The sequence below is a fragment of the Neophocaena asiaeorientalis genome, unplaced genomic scaffold (genome assembly GCF_003031525.2).
Source record: "Neophocaena asiaeorientalis asiaeorientalis breed wild unplaced genomic scaffold, Neophocaena_asiaeorientalis_V1.1 scaffold47, whole genome shotgun sequence".
Classification (NCBI taxonomy): Eukaryota; Metazoa; Chordata; class Mammalia; order Artiodactyla; family Phocoenidae; genus Neophocaena; species Neophocaena asiaeorientalis.
In genome coordinates, this window is record NW_020175399.1 from 1543993 (window position 1) to 1570842 (window position 26850).

Sequence of the window (26850 nt, forward strand, 5' to 3'; positions counted from 1 at the left end):
CCCTAAAGCCCACAAAATTTGCATTGATTCAGTGCTAAAAATAAGTTGTCCGTTGCTCACCCAGTAGACTGGGATACCCTGTCTGCCTCTAGCATTGCAGATCTTGAATGCTGACTACCTGAGTCACCATTTTCAATTAATGTACAGAATCCCTTTTGTCCATTGTCCCATGTTAGAACAAAGAATCCACACACCCTTTGCATTAATGTTAGGAAATGTTAATTAATTGAGAGCTTTCATAAGTCTAGTTACTCAATCTTCTCAATCCCCTGTCCTTAAGGAAGGAGAAACCATTCCTCTGTCATTGCTGCAGTAGTCACAATCCCAGTTTTCTGGACAGTGCATATATACTGTGCTGACCACCTAAACTCTTTGCACTGAGTGAAATTCTACTTGTTCATAATCCTGCCCATTGGATTAGATCCCAGTCAAAAACCCTTTTGCATTCAGCAGGGGGCACAGAAAACCCAGATTTTTTGTTCCACAGTTAATGTGCTCAGTCCCAATTGTCATAGCCTTGTCCATTAAACAAAGGCATCCTACCAATTTTGCTCTGCTTTTCGGGAGTCCTGCTGTTCTTGGACAATTAAAGTACCAAACTGTACATCATCTTCCCCATTAATCAATGACCCTCCATCCCATTCGCATTGCTATTAGGCAGTGCTGACTACCTGAGACCATCTTCCTCGAATTATTAATGAGAAGAATCCCAGTTGTTCATTACACAAGTCCTCTGCAACTTTTTTGCACTACAGCAGAAGTGCTCATCCTCAAAGTCCTTTACTTTGGTATATTAATGGGTACAACTACTGTTAGTCATGGTCCTGCTTAACAGGTTAAGACCCACCCATGCTCTTCATTGCTCCTAGGCAGTTCAGACTACCTATCACTTTGCATTAATATGTAAAATCCTCATTTCCCATGGTCCCATCCATTAGTCTAGGATATCCCTTACTTCTGTGCCATTTCTTCTGAGGAGTTCTGATTACCCAAAGTCCCTTCTCTTATTAAACAATTGATGTTCATAATTACATATATCTATGGTCCCATGCAATAAAAAATGAAATCCCACACTCGGTGGACTACTGCTAGGTCATGCAGATTATTCAAGAACTCAGCTTTTGGACAGTTAATTTGCACAGTTGCAGTTGTCCAGAGTCCTATCCATTTTAATGGGCCACTGTATCCCGTTTGCATGCTATATGGGTCAGACTCTCAAGGAACCTTCTCTTGAATTGATAATGTTCATAGTTGCATTTGTCAATGTCCTGTGAATTAGTCACACCCACCCACTTTGTATTCTGGCAGAGGACCCTTACTACTTAAGAACTCTGCACTAGGACATTTTATGTGCACAAACCTAATTGATTACGCCTGAGCCTTTTGTATCAGGAACCCTGCACCATCTTTACTTCTGAAAGGTGCTAATTATCTAAGGCCATTTCCTGACACTGTTCATGTGCAAAATTGCAGTCCCAATGACTCCTTTCTTTAAACTAGAATCCCATCCCCAACTAACTGCCTTTGCATTACAGCAGAGGATACTTCCGGCAGTTAATGGGCTTGATTGCAGCTACAGACCCCTCTGTTAGTCTAGCACCAATTCCCCTCCTAGATGATTTGCGTTACTACAGGCAGTACAAGGGACTGATAATGGACTTAGACAGCTGTAGTCCCTTATGTTAACCTAGGAACCCATCCCCACCTAACTCCCTTTGAGTGAGGAGGGTACTGCGGAGGGTACTTGGAACTGTTAATGAGCTTTATTACAGCTACAGTTCCTTTTGTCACTCTAGAATCCATTCCCTTCCTACTCGATTTGCATTACCACAAAGGGCACAAGGGACTGTTAATGTGCTTAAGTGGAGCTACAGTCCCTTACGTTAACCTAGGAACCCACGCCCCCCAACTCCTTTTGCATTAATGCAGAGCCTACATGGACTTATTAATGGACTTAGTTGTACTGCCGTCCCTTCTGTTAGTCTAGAATCCCATCCCTCCTACTCAATTTGTGTTACCCCAGAATGTATGAGAGGCTGTTACTGTGCTTAAATGCATCTATAGTCTCTTATGTTTACCTATGATCCCATTCCTGTCTAAATCTCTTTGCATGACTGCAGAGGATACTTGGGACTGTTAATAGGCTCAATTAGAGCTACAGTCCCTTCTGTTAGCAGAGTCCCATGCCCTCCTACTCTATTTGTATTACCAAAAGGGGGACAATGGACTGTTAATGGGCTTTATTGCAGATACAGTCCCTTCTGTTAATCTAGAATCAGTTTCCTTCTTGTTGGATTTGCATTACCACAGAGGGTACAGGGACTGTTAATGTCCTTAAGTGCAGCTGCAGTCCCTTATGTTAACCTAGGATCCCATCCCCAACTATCTCCCTTTTCATTACTGCAGAGCCTACATAGAACTTGCTAATGGGCTTAATTGTACTACTGTCCCTTATCTTAGCCTAGGATCCCATCCCCTCCTAATTCCCTTTAGATCACCAAAGAGGACACAAGGGACTGTTAATGTGCTTTTAAATGCATGTACAATCCCCCTCCCCCGTTTTTAAATCTAGGATTCCATTCCCACCTCACTCTCTTTCCATGACTGCAGAGGGTACTTGGGATTGTTAATGGGTTTTATTGCAGCTACAGTCCCTTCTGTTAGTCTAGATTCCCATTCACTCCTACACGATTTACATTCACACAGAAGGCACAAAGGACTGCTAATGTGCTTAAATAGAGCTACAGTCCTTTATGTTAATCTAGGATCCCATTGCCACCTAACTCCCTTTTCATTACTGCAGAGCCTACATGGACTTGTTAATGGGCTTAATGGCACTGCTGTCCCTTCTGTTAATCTAGGAGTCCATCCCACCTACTCAATTTGCATTATCCCAGAGTGTACAAGAGACTGTTACTGTGCTTAAATGCATCTACAGTCTCTTACGTTTACCTATGACCCCATTCCCACCTAACTCCCTTGCACTACCACAGAGGGTACAATGGACTGTTACTGTGCTTAAAAGCAGCTACAGTCCCTTATGTTTATCTAGGACCCTATTCCCACCTGACTCCTCCCTTTTAATGACTGCAGAGGGTCCTTGGGACTGTTTATAGGCTTTACTGCAGCTACAGTCCCTCTGTTAATCTAGAATCAGTTTCCTTCTTACTGGATTTGCATTACCACAAAGGGCACAAGGGACTGTTAATGTGCTTAAATGGAGCTATAGTCCCTTATGTTAACCAAGGATCCCATTCGCACCTAACTTCCTTTTCATTAATGCAGAGCCTATATGGGACTTGTTAATGGGCTTAATTGCACTGCTGTCCCTCCTATTAGTCCAGGAGCCCATCCCTCTTAACTTGATTTGCATTACCCCAGAGTGTAGAGACTGTTAACATCCTTAAATGCATCTACAGTCTCTCATGTTTACCTATGATCCCATTCCCGTTTAAACCTGTTTGAATGACTGCAGAGGGTACTTGGGGGAGTTAATGGGCTCAATTAGAGCCATAATCCCTTCTGTTATTTGAGATTCCCATGCCCTCCTACTCCATTTGCATTACCAAAGGGGATACAAGGGAATGTTAATGTGCTTAAATGCAATTACCTAGGATCCCCTCCCCACCTAACTCCCTTTTCGTGATTGCAGAGAGTACTTGGGACTATTAATGGGCTTTGTTGCAGGTACAGTCCCTTCTGTTATCTAGAATCTGTTCCATCCTACTCCATTTGCATTAACACAGAGTACAGGGACTGCTAATGTGCTTAAATAGAGCTACAGTCCTTTATGTTACTCTAGGATCCCATTGCCACTCAACTCCCTTTTCATTACTGCAGAGCCTACATGGACTTGTTAATGGGCTTTATTACACTGCTGTCCCTTCTGTTCGTCTAGAATCCCATCCCTGTACTCAGTTTGCATTACCCCAGAGTACACGAGAGACTGTTACTGTGGTTAAATGCATCTACAGTCTCTTATGTTTACCTATGATCCCATTCCCACCTAACTCCCTTGCACTACCACAGAGGGTACAATGGACTGTTACTGTGCTTAAAAGCAGCTACAGTCCCTTATGTTTATCTAGGACCCTATTCCCACTTAACTCCCTTTTAATGACTGCAGAAGGTACTTGGGACTTTTAATGGGCTTAAATGCAGCTACAGTCCCCTGTCTTAACCTAGGATCCCATCCCTAATTATCTCCCTTCCATTACTGCAGAGCCTACATAGGACTTGTTAATGGCCTTAGTTGCACTACTGTCCCTTCCGTTAAGTCTAGGATCCCATCCCTACCTAATTCCTTTTAGGTTACCAAAGAGGATACAAGGGACTTAATATGCTTAAATGTAGAAACAGTCGCTTTATTTAGGTAGGATCCTATTCTCACCTAACTCCCTTTGCATTACCACAGAGGGTACAAGGGACTGTTACTGTGCTTAAAAGCAGCTACAGTCACTTATATTAACCTAGGATCCCATCCCCAACTATCTCCCTCTTCATTACTGCAGAGCCTACATAGAACTTGCTAATGGGCTTAATTGTACTGCTGTCCCTTATCTTAGCCTAGGATCCCATTAGAGCTAATTACCTCCTAATTCCCTTTAGATTACCAAAGAGGACACAAGGGACTGTTAATGTGCTTTTAAATGCAAGTGAAATCTCTCCCCATCCCCCTTTTAACCTAGGATTCCATTCCCACCTCACTCTCTTTTCATGACTGCAGAGGGTACTTGGGATTGTTATTGGGCTTTATTGCAGCTACAGTCCCTTCTGTTACCCTAGATGCCCATCCACTCCTACATGATTTGCGTTACCACAGGCTCTACAAGGGACTGTTAATGGGCTTAAAAACAGCTACAGCTCCTTATGTTAACCTAGGATCTCATCCCCACCTAACTCTCTTTTCACAATTGCAGAGGGTACTTGGGACTGTTAATGGGCTCAATTAGAGCTACAGCCCCTTCTGTTAGTCCAGATTCCCATGCCCTCCTACTCAATCTGCATTACCAAAGGGAGTACAATGGATTGTTTATGTGCTTAAATGGAGCTACAGTCCCTTTTGTAACCTAAGATTCCATTTCCACCTAACTCCCTTTCCTGACTGCAGAGGGTACTTGGGACTGTTACTGAGCTTACTGTAGCTGCATTCCCTTCTGTTAGTGTACATTCCCATTCTCTCTTACACGGTTTGCATTACCACAAACTGTATAACTATTAATGTGCTTAAATGCAACTACAGTCCCTTATGTTAACCTAGGATCCCATTCCCACCTAACTCCCTTTTCATTAATGCAGAGCCTACATGGGACTTGTTAATGGGCTTAATTGCACTGCCCTCCCTTCTTCTATTAGTCTAGATTCCCAGGCTGTCCTCGATTTGCATTACCAAAGGGGGTATAATGGACTGTTAATGTGCTTAAATGCAGCTACAGTCCCTTTTTTTTTTTTTTTAACCTAGGAACCCATTCCTACCTAACTCCCTTTTCATGACTGCAGAGGGTACTTGGGACTGTTAATCGGCTTAATCACAGCTACAGTCCCTTCTCTTAGTCTAGATTCCCATCCCCTCCTACAGATTTACATTACCACAGAGGATATAAGGGACTGTTAATGTGCTTAAATGCAGGTATAGTCCCCTTTATTGTTTCACCTAGGATCCCATTCCCAACTAACCCCCTTTGCATTACCACTGACTGTACAAGGGACTGTTAACATGCTTAAATGCAATTATAGTCCCTTATGGTAATCTGGGATCCCACCCCCAACTAACTCACTTTGTATGACTGCGGAGAATACTTGGGACTTTAAATGCGATTGATTGCAGCTACAGTCCTTTCTGTTAGTCTAGGATCCGTTCCCTTCCTTCTTGATTTGCATTACCAGAGGAGGGTAGAAGGGATGGTTAATGTACTTAAATGGATCTACAGTCCCTTTTGATAACCAGGATCCCATTTCCACCTAACTCCTTTTGCACTACCACAGAGGCTACAAAGTACTGTTGAAGTGCTTAAATGCAGCTACAGTCCCTTACGGTTAACCTAGGATCTTGTTCCCACCTAACTCCCTTTGCATGACTGCAGAGGGTATTTGGGACTATTAATGGGCTTTACTGAAGCCACAGTCCCTTAGTCTAGGATCCCATCCCCTCCTACAGGATTTACATTACCACGGAGGGTACAAGGGACTGTTATGGTGCTTAAATGCAGGTAGAGTTCAAGGATCCCACTTCCACCTGCCTCCATTTGCATTACCAAAGAGGCTACCAGGGACTGCTAATGTGTTTAAATGCAGGTACAGTGCCTTGAGTTAACCCCGAAATCCCACCTAACTCCCTTTTCATGACTGCAGATGGTAATTGGGACTGTTAACAAGCTTTAATGCAGCTACAGTTTCCCTCTTAGTCTAGAATCCCATTCCCTCCTACTTGATTTACATTACCACAGAGTGTACAAGGGATTTTTAATGTGCTTAAATGGCACTACAGTCCCTTATGTTACCTATGATCCCATTCCCACCTAACTCCCTTTGCATGACTGCAGAGCGTACTTGGGACTGTTAATGCGTTTACCTGCCTATACAGTCTCATCTGTCCGTCTAGATTCCCATGCCCTCCTACTCAATTTGCATTATAAAAGAGGGTACAAAGGACTGTTAATGTGCTTAAATGCAGTTACAGTCCCTTTGTAAGGTGGGATCCCATTCCCACGTAACTCCCTTTGCATCATCCCAGAGGCTACAAGGGACTTTCAATGTGCTTAAATGCAGGTACAGTCCCTTATGTTAACCTTGAACTATATTCCCAACCTAACTCCCTTTACATCACTGCAAAGGGTACTTGGGACTCTTAATGGGCTTCATTGAAGCTGCTGTCCCTTCTGTTGGTCTAGATTCCCTTTCCCTCCTTGATTTGCATTACCACAGTGTACAATGGACTGTTACTGTGCTTGAATGCAGGTACAGTCCTTTTTTTTTAACCTAGGATCCCATTCCCACCTAACTCCCTTTGCATTTCTGCAGAGGGCACTTGGGACTATTTTAATTGGACTCCTGTCCCTTCGTTAGTCTGGGATCCCATCCCCTCCTACTTGATTTGCGTTTCCACAGAGGCTACAAGGGACTGTTAATGTGCTTATTAAATGCAGGTACAATCCCTTATGTTAACCTAGGATCCCATTCCCACCTATCTCCTTTTGCATGACTGCAGAGGTATTTGAGACCTTTAAAGTGGTTAGTGGCAGCTGTAGTCCCATCTGTTAAGTGTACTTTCTCAAGCACTCCAGTTCCCTCACGTAACTTGGGAACATATTTCGGACTGTCACTGTGCTCGTTTTTTGGCTGTGGTCCCTTTGTAATTCTAGGATCTCATCCCTTTCTACTCATTTGTATTACTTGTTGGTATTGGGACAGAAAGGTGCTTAAATGCAGCTGTAATCTGTTTTGTTAATCTAGGATTCCATGCCCTCTAACTCCCTTAACATTACCTAGGAGTGTATTTGGGACTGTTGAAGTGCTTAATTGCATCTGTGGTCCCTTCTGTTAGTCTCACTTCCCATGCCCTCTTACTCCCTTTGCATTACAGCAGAGGGCACTTGGGACTATTAAAGTGTTTAATTGCAGCTGTGGTCCCTTCTCTTAGTCTGGGGTCCATCCCCTCCAGCTTTGTTTGCATTACCACAGAAGGTACTTGGATCTGTGAATGTGTTTAAATGCAGATGTGGTCCCTTTTGTTAGTTTCGGATCCCATGACTCCCTTTACATTACCTGGGAGGGCATTTGGGACTGTCATGATGGTAATTGCACCTGTGTTCCCTTCTGTTGGTCTAGAATCCCGTTACCTCCTACTCCCTTTGCATTACATGGGAGCGTTTTTGGGACTCTTAAGATGCTTAACTGCAACTATGGTCCTTTCTGTCAGTCTAGTTTCCAGTCCCTTTCTACTCTCTTTGCATTACCACAGAGGGTACTTGGGACTGTTGTGGTGCATCCCATTCTCTCACACCCTGTCAGCATTACAGCATAGGGTCCTGAACACCAAGGCCCCTTCTTTTCACTGTTAATGCACAATTGCATTTGTCCTTCTTCCTCTGCAGTATATAAAGACCTCACTAATTTCCCTTGTATTCAGTGGTGGATGCCCTTTACTCAAGACCTTTGTACTAGAATTAAGTGACCCATGGTAATTGACCACAAATATATCTTTCACTTAAGTCCCTTGTACTCTCTTTGTTTTATAAGAAGATGTATTAATTACCTCCGTTACTTTTTCTGGGAGTATTTACATGCAAAATTCCAGTGTTCAAGGCCCCTCTCTTTAAATTAATATCCCTCCCTTTCTGTATTATATCAGGGGATGTTAGTGACTCAGAGTCCTCTTGGGACTCATTGTGCATGTGCCCTCCTGACAAGCTAATATCTTGAGTTCTTAGTATTATAGGAGGGACTACTGACTAGTTTCTCTTTTGGACAGTTAATGTGCAAAATTACACTAGGACCCCATCACATTTCACCTCCTTTGCATCAGGGGTCCTGATAACTGTGGCTGCTTTTCCTCTAGAGTTTAAATGTGCATAATTTCAGTAACCCATGCTCCCTTGTGTTAGATTAGGATCCCATTTCCTTGCCCCATTTACGTTACTGCGGGGGCTTCTGACTAGCCAAGATTCGTTTTCTTGGACTGTTAATGTGTATACTTACATTTGCTCCTGTACCTGTACACCAGGTAAGGACCCTCCCCATTCTATTTATATTCCAACAGGAGGTGCCTGCTACTCAAGATCTTACACACTACTGCAGTTAATGTGCACAATCTCAGTTGTCCACAACTGTGCTTTTTAGATCAGGACTCCACTTATTGAAGCACAGGTTACTTACTACCTTAAAGCCCTTGTTTTGGGACTGTGACTATGTGTAATTAAAATTGTCCATGGTCCTTTGAGTTAACTTGTGTCCCTGACTCTTTTCACACTCTCTTTGCTTTACTGCATGGGGTACTGTCCACTTAAGGCCCCTTTCTCAAATACGTGTAATGACAATTACATGAGGATCCTTCCCCTTCAAACCCCTTAGAAGTACCACAAAGATTTTGACCCCTAAGTCCCATTTCTTGTCCTGTTATTGTATTTGTCTGGGTTCCTGTGCACTAGACAAGGACACCTCTCCATTCCCTGTCCTTCCAGCAGGAAGTGCCCCCTCCACAGGACTGTTAAATTTGGACAGTCAAGGTGCACAATTGTAACTGACCACAACCAGTCACCTTGGACATTAATGTGCATAACTGCACATGGCTCATCCCATATGGATAAGATGCTATCCTCTCAGACCCCTTTTGTAGTACAGCAGGGGTAATGATCACTAAGGCCTCTTTTTATGGCTTGTTATTGTGCATAATTGCATTTGTGCATGTTCCTGTACAGTTGATGGGGGCACCTATCTCCCCACTCCCTTTGTCTTTTAGCAGGGAGTGCCTGCTACTTTAAGATCCTTATATTTGTACAAGGTATACGATTTTAATTGACCACACCATGTCCCTTCGACATTAATGTACATAACTGCAACTTAGTTCATCTTATCCTGTTGCCCTCCATTTGCAGTACATCAGGGTTGCTGACCCCTAAATCCCCATTCCTTGGCCTGTTAATGTGCATATTTGCATTTGGTTCTTGGGCAATAGACAAGGATCCCCTCCTCCCCCACATTTCCTATGCCTTTCAGTAGGTTGTGCCCACCACCAAGACCTTTCTATTTGGACAGTTAATGTGCGGAGTTGCAGTTTTTCACAACCCTGTTACTTCTAGGACTATTTTATCTCCTTTGTAATACTGCAGGGGATACTGTTTTCCCCCAAGGTCCCTTCTAGTGGACCGTTAATATACATAATTGAAATTGTTGTCTTTATCAGTAGACTAATGTCATATCCCCTCAGCTAACTATCATGACCTCAGCTCTTGGACAATTAATATGCACCAATAACATATCAAAAGTACAATCATTAGATAGGACCCGTGTACCCTCACTGTATACATCAGGGGTACTGACTAAGGCCCCTTTTTTGGACTGATAATGTGAATATTTGCAATTATCTATTCTCCCTTCTTTCTAGAGTCGGATAGCATCCCTTTGCACCCCCTTTGCATTACTGCAGGGGCTGCTAATGACACAAAACTTCTACTGGGACTGCTGATGAGCACAATGGCATTTAGCAATGGGTTTTTCCTCCCTGGCTTTGTTAGGCAAGCATTCCCAGCTCCAGCTTCCCATGGCATAATAAAGTATAAACACTGCAGTATGCTGTGAACTTGTCCATCAAACAACGACCGATACTCCCACTCCTTTTGCACTGGCTCCAGTGTATCAAACTCTAAGTAGTCATAGTCTTGCCATTATCTTCCCTCTCCAGACCACTTGCCTGCCCTTGGACCCTTCTTATGGAATATTAATGCTCACAATTTCAGGTGTCCATGTATCCAGATAAGATTGTGCTCTCTTGCCCCTCCTGCTCCTGCCCTGCCCCTTTTGCATAGTTGATGGGAAATGTTGACTGAGCAAAATGCTTTTCTCTTGGACTTAAAACGTTAACAATCTCAGATGTCATTGTTTTGCCCATTTTGAATTTCTGTAATACCTTGGTTGCACTTTCTTTGGTCCGGCCCGTTAGACATGGACCCTTCCACTTCCTTCTTTGCATTACTTCTGAGTAGTGCTGACCTCCTACAACCCCTTCGGTGTTATTAACACAGTATTAATTGTCCAGTTTTTTAGCCCATCAGCCCAAGATCTCCCTACCACTTTGATGTTGTGTTTGTGCAGTATTGACTACCAAAAGCAGGCCTGAACTAGGTGGCTGGGCCTTCACTCCTTTTCCTGCATTTGTCAATGATCCCAGTTCCAATTATTTTTACATTCTGGGGACAGGAACCATTCCTGCCCCCCTCTTACTGCTTTACTAGGCAAAATGCCCAAGGCAAGTCAGACCCAAGGGAACTGGATTGCTACCCTTTATTTTGGGTTTTCATTATACATAAGTATCAATTGAAAATTGTCTCCCCAGGAAGGAAGTTTAGCACTATCTGTGCATTCTTCCTTTCAAAGCAGATTGCCTGGCTAAGACTCTCTCTCTCTTCTTGTATATTGCCATTGTATAGTGTCAACTGCCAAGATACAATCAGAAAGTTGCTGTTAATTTTTTATGTTGTAAGGAAGATTGCAAGGTAGAATTGATAACCTGGTCATTGAAATTTTGAAGTCTAAAAACCTATTTATACCATGTACCTGATGACCAGTGTCTCTCATTTTACTAAGGGTGGTGGGTCTGTGGATAGACCACTGTGACTTTGACATTTTAGTATGATCAAAGGAGTTCTAGAGTGGAACTCTTAAGACCAGTATCTTTGGGCTCTACCACCATTTTCAAACCGTTCCTTGTTTGGGCTTTAACAATTTTCACTTTTAGAAAAACTACCTAAACCTCCTAATCCTTAAATTTTTTCATCTGGAGCTCCAACCAGCCCCTACTTATTTCAAGAAGATTGCTGTAAAAGGATAAAAATGAGAGAACATATGCTGAGGTGCTTTTGAAAACCATAGATCAATTTATTTGATTAATCTATTACATAAAATGCCCCGTTTAATTCTGCTAATTTAAAGTAGCCTAAAGCACAACACTGAAGTGAGGACTTAGAAATGATGGAACCAGTTTCCCCATTTTATATGAAAAGAAAAATAAGCCAAGGTCTAATCATTCTTTCGGATATGAATTTCAACAGTGAGGTAGCTGCCTGGTAAAAATGAATAATATTCCAGCTCTAGTGTACAGGGTGTTTGGTGGCAGAGAAGTATTTAATATGGAACTGCTGGAGCAAATAACTAGTTATCACTACAGCAGTTCTTTGTAATCGCTGAGAAAGGATACTCTTCTCTGAGAAGGATGTCAAAAGATTCGCCCAGCTCAGGGTGCTGTTTGCACTACTAGCTCCTTGGACAGCTGTAAGAAGTCTCTGGCTCTTTAGAATACTGTAAGTACTACTTTGCAGTTATTAAGTAATCTTTTCCCTGTTCTGTTTTCTTTCTTTTAGATGCTACCCATAGAAAAGTCAGAGGGCCCTATAAGTCTCCTTCCATGTTTCTACCTCATCTGCAATTTATATATCACCATATGAGTTAACAAACAAAATAACAGAGTTAGTATTGTGTATCTGGCCCTATGCTCGGTTACACTGAAGTGAGGGGTAGAAATGATATAGTCCTATATAATCTCATCCCCAAGATGGTTGTCTTGTTAAAGGAGCTAATATAAGCACACTTGAAATAACTCTAGGATATGATAATCAAGTGCTGTCTTGTGTGAATTATAAGTTATAGAGCTTTAAAAAGGGAGCACACTAGGGTTTGAAGTTAATAGGATAAACTTAAGGGAGGTGGGTTAACTTTTTGTCTTTGGTCTAGGACGTGATTAATATTGCAGCCATCTGGGTAGTACAATTGGTTTATTTTAATGTCATTTGGTTTTTACCTCTTTTGGAGGCATGGAAAGTGATTAGAGATAAGGCCTAGCCAGTGTGTTTGGCTATATGCCAAGGCTGACAAATTGTTGATTGTTAATTGTTTGAAGCTTATGCTTTTCAAGCTCTAGGGATTGGGGGTATAAATCTGATATGTTAGATCTCTGCCCAAGAACAGATGAGAGTAGCAGTGTCTTTTTAGTTTGAGATATTTGTGGAACCTGTTTGGCAAGAGGGCAATGGAGAAGTATGTTTTATAAGAAAACCATGACCTCACCTACTTTATGATGAAGTTGATATGTTCTTTCCCCTCACCTTTTTCAACAGATACTTTGGTAAGCGAAAAAACTTAGCCTCTTTGATGTTAAACAAACACAAAGATCCAACTGAAAAATATTAACATCAAATTTGAAGCACTTTTCTGTGCATATACGTCTATCCTAGCAGGAGCAAGAAGAATCATACTAATGAGTTGGGCTTTTCTTACTGCCCATTTTAATTCATATCCGTATTTCCTAACAGCTTGTTTTCCCCCCTGCCAATGCCTAAAGACATTATTTGTCTGACCGATTGGAGATAATATACGGATGGTCCTGAGCCTTCTTGGAAACGTGGTCTATGCCATTGTTTCTCAAACTGAAGTAACTTGTCAGGATTCAACACCTTTTAAAGAAACAAATTTTTTTTGAGATCCTAAAGAATATGTGTTTTGAGGAACACTGACTTAAAGTTATTTGCAATATAAACATGTTTTCCAATTTCAAGATATCTTTGTCAAGATATATAATTTTTAAAATAATTTATGTAGAACTTGGGAATCCATGAGAATATATCCATAAACCCCCAGGGATCTTATCACCCCAATTTGAGAAACACTGGTCTATGTTTATGAAATCTGTTATTGCTGCTAATCAAATTATCATTCAATATTAATATACAACTATATTTATTGGAATTTGTTTTAAAGGGATGAATTCTGAGCTGGTACCCCCACTCAAGAGGAAGGATGGATCGATTTTAGGTGGATTGAAGCCTGCCCTAGACAGCATCCAAAGGTTAATCTTGGAGTTGTATTTCAGTTCATTGCTTGAAATAAAATCTCTAGGAGTTGTAGAAAGGGATGCTCTGGGAATGTGGGCATCTTCAAACTTGCGATAATCCTTATGCAACAAATATTTATTGGACCAGGCACTGGAATAAATAGCAAAACCAAAGACATAGTTCCTGTCCAGGAATTTGCTATCTCATGGAGGATGCAGAAATGAACAAATCATTATGGTGTTGGGCAATTTGATGAGTACCATAAAAAGTTTGGGAAATTCTGTTGGGCATAGAGGAAGAAGAGTAGGGGAAAAACACTCTTACTAAGCAAAGTGATAGCAAGGGGAAAATGCAAGGTGTGCCTACAGAGCACCTTGATCAGTTGGGTCAGGAGCTGTGTAAGCTGAGGGCTTACAGGCACTACTCCAGTATTCCTTACTTTTTACAAATGCATTTTAATGAAGCACTAGTTTTCTTGGATGGAGTGAATCACTATTCTTTTTCATGGGTTTGGGGGTAGAAGGAGTGAGATGCTGGCAAAATTATGAAAAAGTTCTGAACCGGGAATAAGAACACAGCTTTTGGTCCTGGCTCTGACTTTGGATCAAATCACCATCCATCTCAACTTCAGTGTCAAGGACTGCTGATGAATTAAGACAGGGACTTGAATTAAATACCTCAACCCCTGAAAATTACATTTTATCATTTTCAAAGGATGAAGAAAGGAAGCACTTAAAATTTTTTGTCATTTCTCTAAATGGTTATTGTGATTTCTGATTTTCCTCCTTATAGAACCTTAATATATAGGATTGGAGAGAGTTTTCTGACCCTGGTTTTGTGTGTCTTTTCCTATAACCCCCTTGAGCTTTTCTACTATCTTTCTGTAGCTTATCTATACATTTCTCTAACCACCTCCCTAGATTATAGAAGATCTTAAGACCCAGGGCTGCTATGATATAATTTCTTTTCAGGGTAGCTGGGCCCTGATCATCAAATGTACACCTGGATGGGAGTTTGTGACTTGAAGTAAAGAATTAAAAGTTGATCTGTGGCGGCTGCTAAAATATTATATGTGAAAGCGTCCTGGGAAAATTTTTTTTAGCAGCTTAAAGAGAAGGAAACTGATATCTGAACTTAACTAACTGTTCCACCAAACCTTATAAGCTCTGATGGCAAAGAGTATAGTTGTGTATGGTTAAACAGAGTTAATGCCTTCTTCTGCCTCAAGTCTTAAGGACTCATTTGGAAGAAAACTATTTTCCCGCTACCATATTTTTGGCTACAGACAATTAGCACTTAACACTGGTGTCTTTCAAAATCTAACTCAAGTTGGATCTCAAGTATTTGTATGAAACTTAGCTGACATGCTAAATTTAACAAAACTAGAGGGCTTTGATGCTAAAGTAGCCATACTCAGTAAATATGTTTCAGAGTGGCTCAGAAGACCTGGAGAGACTGAGCAGTTGTTTCCTTTTAGGTACCTTAACTAAGCAGTGTATAAATGAATTTGAGCTTGGATTCATTAATTTTAAGATTCTCTGGGTAAATTTGATTGCATATGGATTGTCCACTCAACTATCATTAATGGAGTTTCAAGAAGGAGCCTGAGTAGATATGTATAAATATGTATGAACTGCCATGTTTAACTAGAAGGCTTTACTTAGCAATGAAGTATCTAATCTTAGGTTAAGTAAGTATGGGGAAGGATGTTACCAAAAGACTTTGAAGCTTGTTCTCATATTGGGAACATCATAGAATACCAGTTTAGCTTTATTGGACATCTTATCTAGAGAATAGAGTTGAATAAGTGATCTTTCACAGACTAGGATTTGTTTGATATTGACACAAATGTCCTTATAATATGGTAATTCTTGATCAGGGATCTGGAAGCCATACCTTGTGCTTTCCACACCATACCATAACATAAAAAGTGCTTTCAAGATTGCAAACCTGACTTAGACCTGTTTCAGTGAGCTCCTATCCTATAGTAAGGGCAGGTAGCCAATTATTAAAAATGGTCAAGGCAATTGTACTTCCAGGCAGTAGTAGAAATTGCTCTGCTACCTTGTATCTTGAAGTATTTTCAGCATCTTTAGGCCACAAATTTAGTCAGCCCTTAAGGTGGCTATTGGTTTGACCCATATTTTCATTTAGTTCTTTTTCTATACTTGTCTAGTCCTTCTGTGATACTGCCAGTGCTTGCCATTACAGGACCTTAAGGAGACAACAGGCTAGAGAGGAGAGACAGGAGACACCTGTATCTAATGCTTCAGGTTAATGCTTCTTAATGGCTTTTTTTTTGTTTTGTTTTGTTTTGTTTTGTTTGATTGTTGTTGAGGTTTCCTCAGCAGTTTTGTATCTTACTGAGCCCTGTCTTTCTTCTCAAGGACATTCTGAGCATGTGAGACCTGAGGAACTGCAAGCAGCTTTAAGAAGCTCTACATTCAACAGGTCTTTCCTTTTGAGAATCTGGATAAGCTCCAACCAATCTAAGAGGATGGCTTGCCGGCTCCCTGGAGAAAAAGGTAGTGTAAGGAGCTTATTATTGTGTGAATTCTGTCTTTGGGTTTAAGGGCTTTAACTTCCTGCACTTCTCCTTTTTAAAACAGAACATGGACCAGTTTTCATCAATTTCTACACAGTTTTTTATTTTTTTTCTTTTTGGGCATAAGGGTAGAATAACAGAGACCCAAGGGCCTGTGTAAGCTACTTATTGGACCCCTAGCATTCTGTACCTTGTTTTTCCTTTTGCATAGATTTGCTTAGTTATTGTAATAACTGGGGTTTTGTACACCTGTAGCCATTCTTGATTTTTCTGAATATCCTGGCACTTTGGTGGTGCCTCATTTTTATAAGCTGTTCAAGAAATGTACCATGTAGACTGAGTAGAAAACAGTTCTGTTTACCTTGGCAATGCTCCAGCATCTTACTACTTAATACACAAATTAAAAGAGGGGAATGCTACAAAACTAGGTGAGAGAGAGGCACTTTGGTTGAGATAGATTGCCCAGTTCTTAAGATAGATAGTACTTTATAAAAGAAACCTGAGGCAATGTGAAGAAGAATTCTTACAGAACTCATACAGTCAGACCACATTGGAGCTTTTCTAAAGTGTCTTGATGGCTCTCTTGGTTGAGAAAGCTTTAGCTTCTCCTTTTATTATTTTCAGCCCCTTAATTTCTTGACCTCCATTGTATTTTATGAGAATACCAGGACATTAAAAATCCACACTCTCTAGAGGACTGTTCATCAGTGGAGACTGGCGACTAAAACACAATACGGGAATTTTGGTAATTATTCAGCTCTAAATTGCTCTTGGAGATGAGGGGAAGTACAAGGAATGGAGCTTGAATGAGTAGAAGAATTTGCATGTTGTTAGACTGGTAGCTAGAAAATAGAGTTCTACATAGTTCTAAATCTCCAGTCCTCAATCCATCTGAAGAAAATGGTAGACATAGTTTAATTTAACCCCTAGTTACTCATTGGGACAGACTTTCCCAGTGTACTGCATTTAAGTAATTTATTTTTCTTTTATCTCTTCTCCAGATCTTCCTCAGAAGAGGCTTGTTGCTTTACAGTGTTAATGACCCATTCCCTTTGACGATCCCTAGGTGGAGATGGGGCATGAGGATCCTCCAAGGGAAAAACTCACTATCACTGAGCAACAACCCTAGGCCAGGAGGTTCTACCAAGATTCTTTCCTGGGCCCAGTTAGGAGGATGAAATCTCAAGACAACCACCACACATCCAGAGGTGAGTAAGCTGTCCCTAAAAGCATAATAAATAGTCTTTAATTTCTTGTTTTTCAGTATTCATTGCACTTAGCTTTCCATTTAGATTATTTTCATCATTGTCAACTATGTCTGCTTTGGTAAAAACTGCTTCTAATTAACCTGGGAAGCAACTGGGTGTGACATGGGTGAAAATGATGATGTGAAGAGAATAGCAGGCTGTATGAGTTAGGGTGTTTAGGGTGGGACTGTAGCATGTGGTAGAGCCTTATAGCTAAATTTTTTTTCTTTTAGGAGAACATGGACAACAACTTCCACATCTGTGACATTGATCATGGGCAGATCATCATTCTGGACCCTCTGGTCTCCAAAGTCTCCCTTGAGGCCCTGTTGGAGAACTTTGCCAATCATTTACGTACTTCAAGATGCCTTGGGATAGCTGTTGGACAAAACAAAAAACAAGCTGTTTGAGAAGATAAAACAGAGCTGTGTCTTTTTATGCTGTGCCTGCTAATTGACAGAAACTTCACAACTATGAGTGGGAATGTGACTAGAAGTGGCACAAAGTTATCTATCGTCAGGCTGGATCTAAAGAACTAGCACCCTGCGTATTCTAGGTCAGTGATGAGAGAGGGTGGTTAGGGGGATGTAGGTTGGGAGATAGAGGTAACTGTTCAGTGTAGTAAGTCCTGATTGTACAGGCTTTATACAGATTACTATCCAACTAAAGGAATAAGGCTGTGATTGATGGTGTTGTTTCCAGTGGCTCACCAAGTGTTATTAGGCAAGACATTTTCCTATTTATGCCATAGTTTCCTATTCTGTTGAATGAGGCAGTTGTGTTAGTTTTATCTCTAAAGACATAAAAGCTTCAACTTTATACTTTTCTAAGCTCCGTAGAGATACTTTCTATAGCTCATTAATTTGAATCTTCCCATAACTCTAGCACAGTACTCAGTTAATACTTCTTTATGGCATTTACATGGTTTCCTTCTTGTTTTTTGTAGCTCCTGATTGTTCCCTTCATATCTGTCCAATCATTATCTTTCCCAGAAGCAGTGCAAAGAGCAAGACATTTGAACACACCAAAGGAAGATCAACATGCCTGGCACTCTAGAATTTTAGAATAGCAGAATGAAGTAAGTTGGTGGTGGCGTAATCTTGTGAGGATCACTTTAGAGCTAATAGCTGTTTGTTGGAGGTTTGTATGGGATGGGGTATGGTGATCTAATGTGCAAGGGGAGCTGAATGTGAGATGGGAGGATGACCAGTAATCTACTTACTAATTGGTTTCCCTGAAGCAACTCAAAGATGATATAGTCTGTCTACCAGTTGTGTCACAGGGTAATTTAGTTTTACCTTGTCTGTTCTTTATCTTCACTGCATAAATCTTTTGCCACCCTTAGAGGCCTAAACATATAGAAACTTAAACCAAAAAAGTTTTTGTTTTTTGCTGAAAGGGTGGGCCTTTCTCACCTCTTTTTGTGAGAGAATCTGCAGTTAAGGTTTAGTGTTAAGGAAAACCCAGTCCCTGAAGCTGCCATTATAATTGTCAAGGGTGTGAAAATCAAGTCAGTTTTATAAGGGATGGGGAAAGGTGAAGATATAAAATGAGAGGGTTAACTAGGTGCTCTCTAAGGGCCCTTTATTATAATATTCACTCACCTGTGGCACCTCATTTGGCTCTCCTGGAAATCCTAGGAAACAGTTGTAACAGAATGTTAAGAGGCACATACTGTGTTTAAATCCTCTGCCACTCATTAGGTGAACAGCCTTTGGCAATTTAGATTCTGATTAGACTTGTCTGTTTGTGAAGGTTAAATGAAATCATGTATATAAAGAGCTTAGTACAGTGCCTAGCACATGGTAGGTTAAAGGTAAAAGGTAACCTAAGAAGTTTCATAAGTTCATTTGACACAATACAAGTGACCACTAATACCATCTAGTGGCACAGAGTTGGTGTGGTTTGGTCCTATGTAAGAAATTCCTAAGTTAAAAGTTTAAGTAGAAGAGTATCTGTGTTGTTGGTGATTGTTGTTGTTCTTATACTGTTATTATAATTATTATTGTTAGTAGTAATATAAATAGTATTGGCACTTATAATAGATTATTGCAATTATTAATGCACTTTTTTGTTTTCTTTTGTTGTCTTCTCTTTGTGATGCTTCTTGTGCCTACCATGCTCCTCACTGTATTTTGTCTCTTCTATTTCTTATCCTCTTCCACTGAATGTCTGCCTTTGCTTATCTTTTAAACTCATAAGTGTGTCTTTGTTTGCTTATCTATTTCTTCCTTGAATGTCTTTGATCTTTCTCCTCTAACTAAAGTGTGTCTTACCCATTTCCATGATTCTCTTACTAGTTTCTTCTCTGTATATCTTTGTCTCATTTTCTTTCTTGTACCCAAGAGTGGTCTGTGTCTTGTCTTAGATGTCTCTCTCTAGTTTTTTCATTTTGTTACTGATTCTCCTTGCTCTCCTAGATCTGGCTCTTCTTTCACTGCTCGTCTCTTTGTGTCTCTTGAGTCACATGCTGTGTGCCTTTTGCTCATTTCTTGCTATGCCTACCTCTCTTCTTTTTCTCTTTGTGAACTGTTTGTCACCCCCTCCCCTTGATGGTTTGACATTTCACCTTTTCTGATACTGGCCACCCTTCTGCTGTTTCTACTCTTTATCTTGCATTGCTCTTCTCTACATATTCTTTCTGCCTCTCTTGGGCCATTTTCTCTTTTTTTCCTGCTTTGTGTGCCCCAGTGTCTCTTTGTTCTTTGTGATTTTCCATGTCAGCATTCATCTCTGTGTTCTCTTATTTCTTCTCTGCTTTTGCCTTTCTACTTACCTTTGAGTATTTCAGTCTCTTCTTGAGTCTGTGTCTCCCCCACTTTGATTTCATGCAGTCCTCTCTCCTTGCATATTCTTTGTGCGTGTGTGTGTGCATGCTTTTGTGTGTGTGTGTGTTTGTAACAAAGGGGTCTCTTAACCCCTTCCTAATAGGTGCAGAGTGTCAGCTATCAAAAGAGCTGTTCCTTATGCCAGGCCGCCTGTGAGATGATCCAAGACCAATAAAAGGCCCAAAGGTCTAGACTGGAGTTGGACGGAAGACTCAAGTCTCAGTGAGACAGAAGGCCAAAAACCCAGGATGGGATGAAAAGCCTTCGCTTGAAGACCTATGACCCAAAAATGGAAGGGCCCAAGCACACATAAAGACCCAGAACTCAAGCCTGTCTATACAGACAGAAGGCCCAAGAGAGACAGATATCTCCAGACTAAGTTAGGCGGGAAGCTGGAGGCCCATGACCCAGAATCCAGGAAGGATAGAAGCCCCAAGACCAAAGGAAATTCCAAGATGAGAACCCCAAACCACAGCTCTTTTCTATTGTTCTCCTCCCTACTCTTGGACATTTTCAGTTCTCCCTTTCCTGTTCTCATATCTCCATTTAAACCCACTTCTTTTGAGATGTCATTTTTGATGTTGCTGCTACTTTAAAGAAACACACCTTTAGATCAGTAATATTATGCCTGGGCCAGTCTTAAGCCAGTTTTTATCGCACTTTTAAGCCATTTATTAAGGTTTTGGTGTTTTGCAAAGTTCCATTTCTCTTCACCTCCTTTCCACTTGAGAGGGATACATAGGTGACTTTATATTTCAGTCCCCTCTTTCCTCAGAAGCTCTAGGCTGATGAGAGAAGTAAAGCATCAGGTTACTGAGTGGAAAAGAAGTGCCAGGCTATCTAGAGAAAATGAGAAGAGATGCTCCAGGCCAATGAGAAGAACTAGACAAGAAATACACAGATGTGCCAGCTTGCTGAGAAGTGCCAGCTTGCTGAGAAGCACCAGCCAGCAACATATTACTTCTTTGAGCTTGGGTGAGCAGGATTCCTGAGGTTTGGGGTTCCTACTGATAGTTATGAAAAAGGAGGATTGGGCCTGGGAAAGAGTGAGGCCCCAAGGAGGCAGCCTGAACTCCCTGCTCATAGTAGTGGCCTGATAATGTGGTAAACTGTACCAATCCTGCCCCTGGGTTTAATACCTACCTCTAGGCATAAAGATGAGAGAAGCTGGGAATATTTAGGAGGTTTAATCCCTTCCTTGATATTTTTCCTCTTACCATGAGGAAAGGTAATTTTAATGATTGAGAATATATATGAAAGCACTGTAAAACACAGAAAAAAAGCAAGGCATTCTCATTAATGGTGTATTGGCATCCATGCACAGTTAACATTTGAAAATGCACTGTCAGTTGTGAAGCATTATGTAAATCGGGGTCATCACACCCTTTCTGAAAGGGTCGGATGGTAAATATTGTAGGTTTTACGGGCCATTTGGTCTCTGTTGCTTTTTTTAAAAACAAGTGAATTTGGTCTGTGGGCCACAGTTTATCACCCCTGATGTAATTGCCAGGGACTGTGTGCTGAACAATATTAATTTCCTTCTGTGTGCCTGTCCCTGTGTTAGACACTAAAGATGCAATGACTATGATTATATCTAGGTGATCTGAAGAAAAATATGTGAATGTGAGTTGTAAACTATAAAGCACTTTAAAGACTTACAAGTTTCAGAGTTGATGAATGAACATTGATTACATAGTATATACATTCTAGGCACTGTAGATACAAGGAATAAAAGAAGCATGAATAGAGTGCTTTGTCAAAAGTATGTAATACTGTACAGATATTAGGAATTAAGTGTTTGATAAATGAACAATTCATGTATTTCTGGCCATTGTGTTTCTGTGGCTATGGTGATTTTGAGTAAAAATACAGTATTCCAAGTCGCAGAAGAGAAAACATAAAAACTGCTTTTAAACTATAAAATACACTGGAAATACAAGGGATTTAAGCTATTGTGATCACTTATAATGTGCCAGATACCATGCTAGGCACTACAGATGTCAAAGGGAAAAAAATGTTCTCATTATAGAACAATTAAAATTTTTAGATAGGCAATACATATTAAAGTGCTTTGTACTAAAGCACTGTATAAATACCAATGGGCTATATGTTTATGATGAATGAATAAGTATTAAGTGCCTTATATGTACCAGCTATTGTTTCAGGTACTATGAAATCCAAGATAATGCTCCCAAGTAATAAGAGGGAGGTTTATGTCCTATACTATTTGGATGTAAAAATTAGATCTTGCTTATTTTAATCAATAAAGACTTTACTGGTGATATCAAATTAAATTATTACCAGTATATTTTCCCTGGTAGCAGGAAAATGTAATGAATGAGATTGAGCTTTCTAACTATAACGTGCTGTATAAATATAAGACATTAGATGTTTTCTATGTGAACAAACTTATGTGAGACAGGCATGGTCTCTACAAAATTCTCATTGTGTGCTTGACCCATATGAGAAAGGTGGTATAAATAGTTATACAAACTGAGGGTTTAAATGCTTGTTAAATGAATGGATTATTAATATCAGTTGCCTGCTATGTGAACTCACTGTTATAGGCATAAAGAGATATACAAATTTATCATTTTATTGTGCCTAAAGCTGAGAATAAGGCAATGTTAGCATTTTGTGGACTCTAAAGCACCATATAAATGTAACTATTGATTTTTTCATTTGGTGTGCCTAGTACTAGGTTTACAAAATTATATCACAGTTACTATACCATGAAAAAAAGTCAAAAAATTTGAGGAAGGATTGTTAACTATTGAACATTTTTATATGTAAAGGATTAGATATCTGATGAATGCAAGACTGGATAATAATTATCTATTATGTGCCAGTCTCCTTGATAAGCATCAGGGATGTGAAGATAGTCCATCTTTACTGTGTTCTGGGCAGCAGAAGGTAATGTATAAAATCAATTTGTAAGTCTTAAACTGGCATATATAAATATATAAGCCATATCTGCTGAATGGACATTGATTACTTACTCTCTCTTATTCCCAGAGATAGCAACTGGGGATGCAAAAATTCATCGTCATTATTATTGAACCTGCAACAGAGATCTGTGTGTAAATTTTACAAAGCCTACTGTTCTATACAGATATAAGGAATTAACTGTTGGCTTAATGAATGATTACTGATTCCTTTCTATGAGGCTCAGAACTGCACATGCACTAGGATATAAAAATGATGTTATCCTTATCAGATGGTCACAGGAGGAAATGAGGTAACAGGTGTGGGAATCCAGACTGAAAGTTACTTAACCACTGCCAAGCCTATTTGATGAAATTTAAAAACATGGGCAAAATGGAATTGTGCAAGGCAGTATGCTGAATGCTGAGCTAGGTGGAAAGATAAAATCTATACCAGAAGGCTACTTGCTCCCTGTCCTGACCAAAGAAATGGGAATTTTTTTTTTTTAAAGCAAGGTGTTATGGTTCTCCATTGGTCTTTTAAATGCTGAAGATGGAGGTGAATTAGATCCACCCTGGCCTGGCTTAGAGACATTAAAGGAGTAAAAAATGGCTCAGGTTGTCTTTTAGATTAATTTGATTAACAGAGCATCTTTTATGTGGAATACATCATTCTAGGTCCTGAACATAACAGAATTGAAATGGGCCTAGTCTAAAGGGCATTAGATAGATCACAGATCATAGCTGAAGATCCAGAAACACCTTTGATTTTTGAGTAAATACTTGAGTTCCTGTTCTCTGGATGAATTAGTAGATTAAGTCTGGTCCAGAAAACCTATTGACTTGTCTTGGAGATTGAAAAAATAGGAAAAAAAAAAAAGATATGGTTCTTTCAATATAAAATGAAGACATTTTTCCTGGCTCTAGAAAGTCCCAATGTCACTTGCTCATTGACCTAGCTTGAAGCCAGAAGACTGATAAAAGGCCTTAGGGTTTGTCCTTTAATTCTTTAACATTCTGCTTTTATTATAGTTAAATTAAGATGAGAATTAAGATGAAACAACTAGTTTTAAAAGTATTTGCTCATTGGCTTCATAAGTCAGGAAGCCACTTAACAAAAAAGATTCTTCCTAAATTTTCCATATTTTGTAAATTATTCACTTGAATGAAATACTGTTCTGCTGAGGAGAATGAAGAGATTTAAAAGACCTAGACCAAAATACACTTTAATCTAACTAGCTTATGGAGGAAACACAAGAGCAAATTTAATAAGAGACTGCAGTTCTTTCATTAGTTGAAAAAACTTCATTGAGCAGCTGTGATATTAAGACACTGAGATGGAATGATTAATTAGATCACCTTCTCTTTGGCATGTTTTGTAGAGTAGGAATAAGAGAGCTTTTTAGTTATTCATTCATACAAACATTGAAGAAGGTGATGCTAAATGAAATTGATCTGGTACAAAATGCACTTGGAGATTCAATTATAAAAAACAAGAAATTGAGTGAAACTCTTCATTGAATAGAAGTGTCTATTCTATTTCAGATCTTGACTGAAAGACACTTGCTTGGCTTGGAAATTGGAATATAAGAGGAGAGGTTACTGTTCATTCATTTTTTTCATTTATTCATTCACTCTACAAGTACGTTTGAGTGCCTATTGTGTATAAGCTCCTTAGCTAGGTTCTCAGTTGGCCCCAGAGACATGAAAAAATGAATACCTTCCCAGAGAACTTTTAAAACTTGCCTCTTGGTCTGTTTTCTGGTTAGGGGTATGGCTTAGTTCCTCAATAATAATGTGTGGTTTAATTCCTACTCCATATTTCTTCTACCACTCTGGCCACTACAATAAGCAAGGGTTTCTACTGAGCTTGCTCCTTAAGTTGCAGGAACCTTCCTTATAATAAACACTTCAGTTTTCCTAACCCATCCCTCATGAAAAATGGCTGTGACTGTTGGTGGGCAGAAAGAGGGATGAAAAACAACTGATTCCCAAACCTCAGTCTCATTGGTACAAACCTCAGTCTCATTGGTACAAACCTCAGTCTCATTGGTACCAGCCTTGGGGAACCACTCATACTTAAGCCACAATTGGTTTTGAAACAACACAGGTTTTGTCTATTTTCAATTCTTTACCTTTTACATTCTAACAAATATACACTGCCTAAATAGATCTCTTTAAAAAACAATCCTCTGGTAGTACTTAGCAAGTTTGGAGATGGAGACATGATTTCTGTTTTGCAACAGCTTCTCACCTTACAACTTAGAAATCGTTTCCTTTTTACCAGCAAAACCTGATTAAGAAAAGACTTATTATAATTAAATAATGCAGTGAATGAAAATAGGTTAACAATTTACCATGCTTAAGTTTTAAGAATGATAAAAATTGGAAGTAATTGGCAAAAATTGGACGGAAAAATTACCAAAAAAATTTAAAAATCTTCTATATCTAGGCCCAAATGGGTTTTGGCCTTTTCTATTTTTTAAATCACTCACAGAGGGTGGGATAGGAGGAAGAGTGAAAGAAAAGGTCAAACCTGATTCTAAAAAGGGTTGGTCTTAAAAGCATTGCTACCTCCGAATCTAACTCGGGGATTGCTGTTTTTAGTTTAATGCAATTCCAGTAATTGGTCACTGTTGAGATGAGGACAAAGTCCTTTGTCCCCACTCATTTCTGTAAGTTTTTGAGAAACAATTTTTTGTTTAATGGTTATTGATTAAGCCTTGGGTTAGATAATTATGGAATATATTAATTAAATCTATGTTACCTCTCCATCATAAGGTAGTCTTAAAGCTAAAGTCAAAATTCACTGCAGAGGAACAGGACTTTATTGTTCACTATAATTCTTACATACTTTCAAACCATCTAAACTTTAGTTTACATGGCAAGCCAACAATAACATAAGTAAATGGAGAAGGAAATAGATGAATGGCAAAAGATAGTTGCTGGAGGGAGCAAATTTGAAAAGGATTTGAAGGTGATGTTTCTAGTTTTTGCTTTGTACATTTTAATTTAATCATCAGGTATATCTGACATGTTAATAATGTTTGGTGTTTAATATGTGCTATTAGCTGGATTCAGTAACTCCCCTTTCTTCAGATGGGGGTGGGGGTGCATTATTGGAAAGTAGAAAGGAGAAAGTAACTAAGAGCCTTCCTTTCACAGTTTCTGGCATCCCAAGACTACCACTACTGCTAAACAAGAATAAGAGAACATGCTATCATCTGATTTTTGTGGCATAAATGAAGTTGTGAAAAAATCATTTTTTACAAAGGAAATGGCTTCATCTTTATCCTTCTACCTCAAAGGGAATCTATGCCAAAATGCTCCGATGAATGGAAGGCACACTTGGACTTGTGAACTGAAGTGAAACGCAGAATCTCTGAGCCATGGCTGTTTTGAAGATCGAAAAGTCTTGTTCAGCATGGGTGACCAGCAAAAAAGCAATCTAGAGCTGTCTGTATGTCACAACTGAGACAAATTGGGGAGTTTAATGCCAAATAAAAATGTACTGTTTTGAAAACTTTGTATTTTGATGTAACAAGTTCTACCTCACTGTCCCTTCCTAACCACATTAGTTACCTCAATTTTTTAAAAAAATTAATCACCCAGTTTGGGTAAGTATTTGAGGTCTAATTTTTTTTTTTTTTCTAGCTTCAGTTGCTTTGGTCAGGAATACTGAGAAGCACAAACCCAATTTTAAAAATGTGAGAAGCAAAAATTATTGAAGAAGAGGGATGGGATAGGAATAGTGCATAAAAATAT

The 26850-nt window shown here is 39.7% G+C and overlaps 1 long non-coding RNA gene across 6 annotated transcripts; it reads left to right on the plus strand.

The window, feature by feature from the left end:
- Nucleotides 1-20: 20 nt before the first annotated feature.
- LOC112414139 (uncharacterized) lies at nucleotides 21-26613 on the plus strand. Of its 6 annotated transcripts, none has more exons than XR_003006086.1 (8): nucleotides 21-12014; nucleotides 13468-13555; nucleotides 15718-15814; nucleotides 15929-16066; nucleotides 17088-17294; nucleotides 17567-17889; nucleotides 18280-18411; nucleotides 19536-26613. It is a non-coding gene; the product is annotated as an uncharacterized LOC112414139 (long non-coding RNA). The 6 variants fall into 6 exon arrangements; XR_003006087.1 differs by lacking the exon at nucleotides 15718-15814 and having other exon boundaries at nucleotides 26-12014; nucleotides 19536-21136; nucleotides 26251-26613; XR_003006090.1 differs by lacking the exon at nucleotides 15718-15814 and having other exon boundaries at nucleotides 22-12014; nucleotides 19600-26613.
- Nucleotides 26614-26850: the final 237 nt, after the last annotated feature.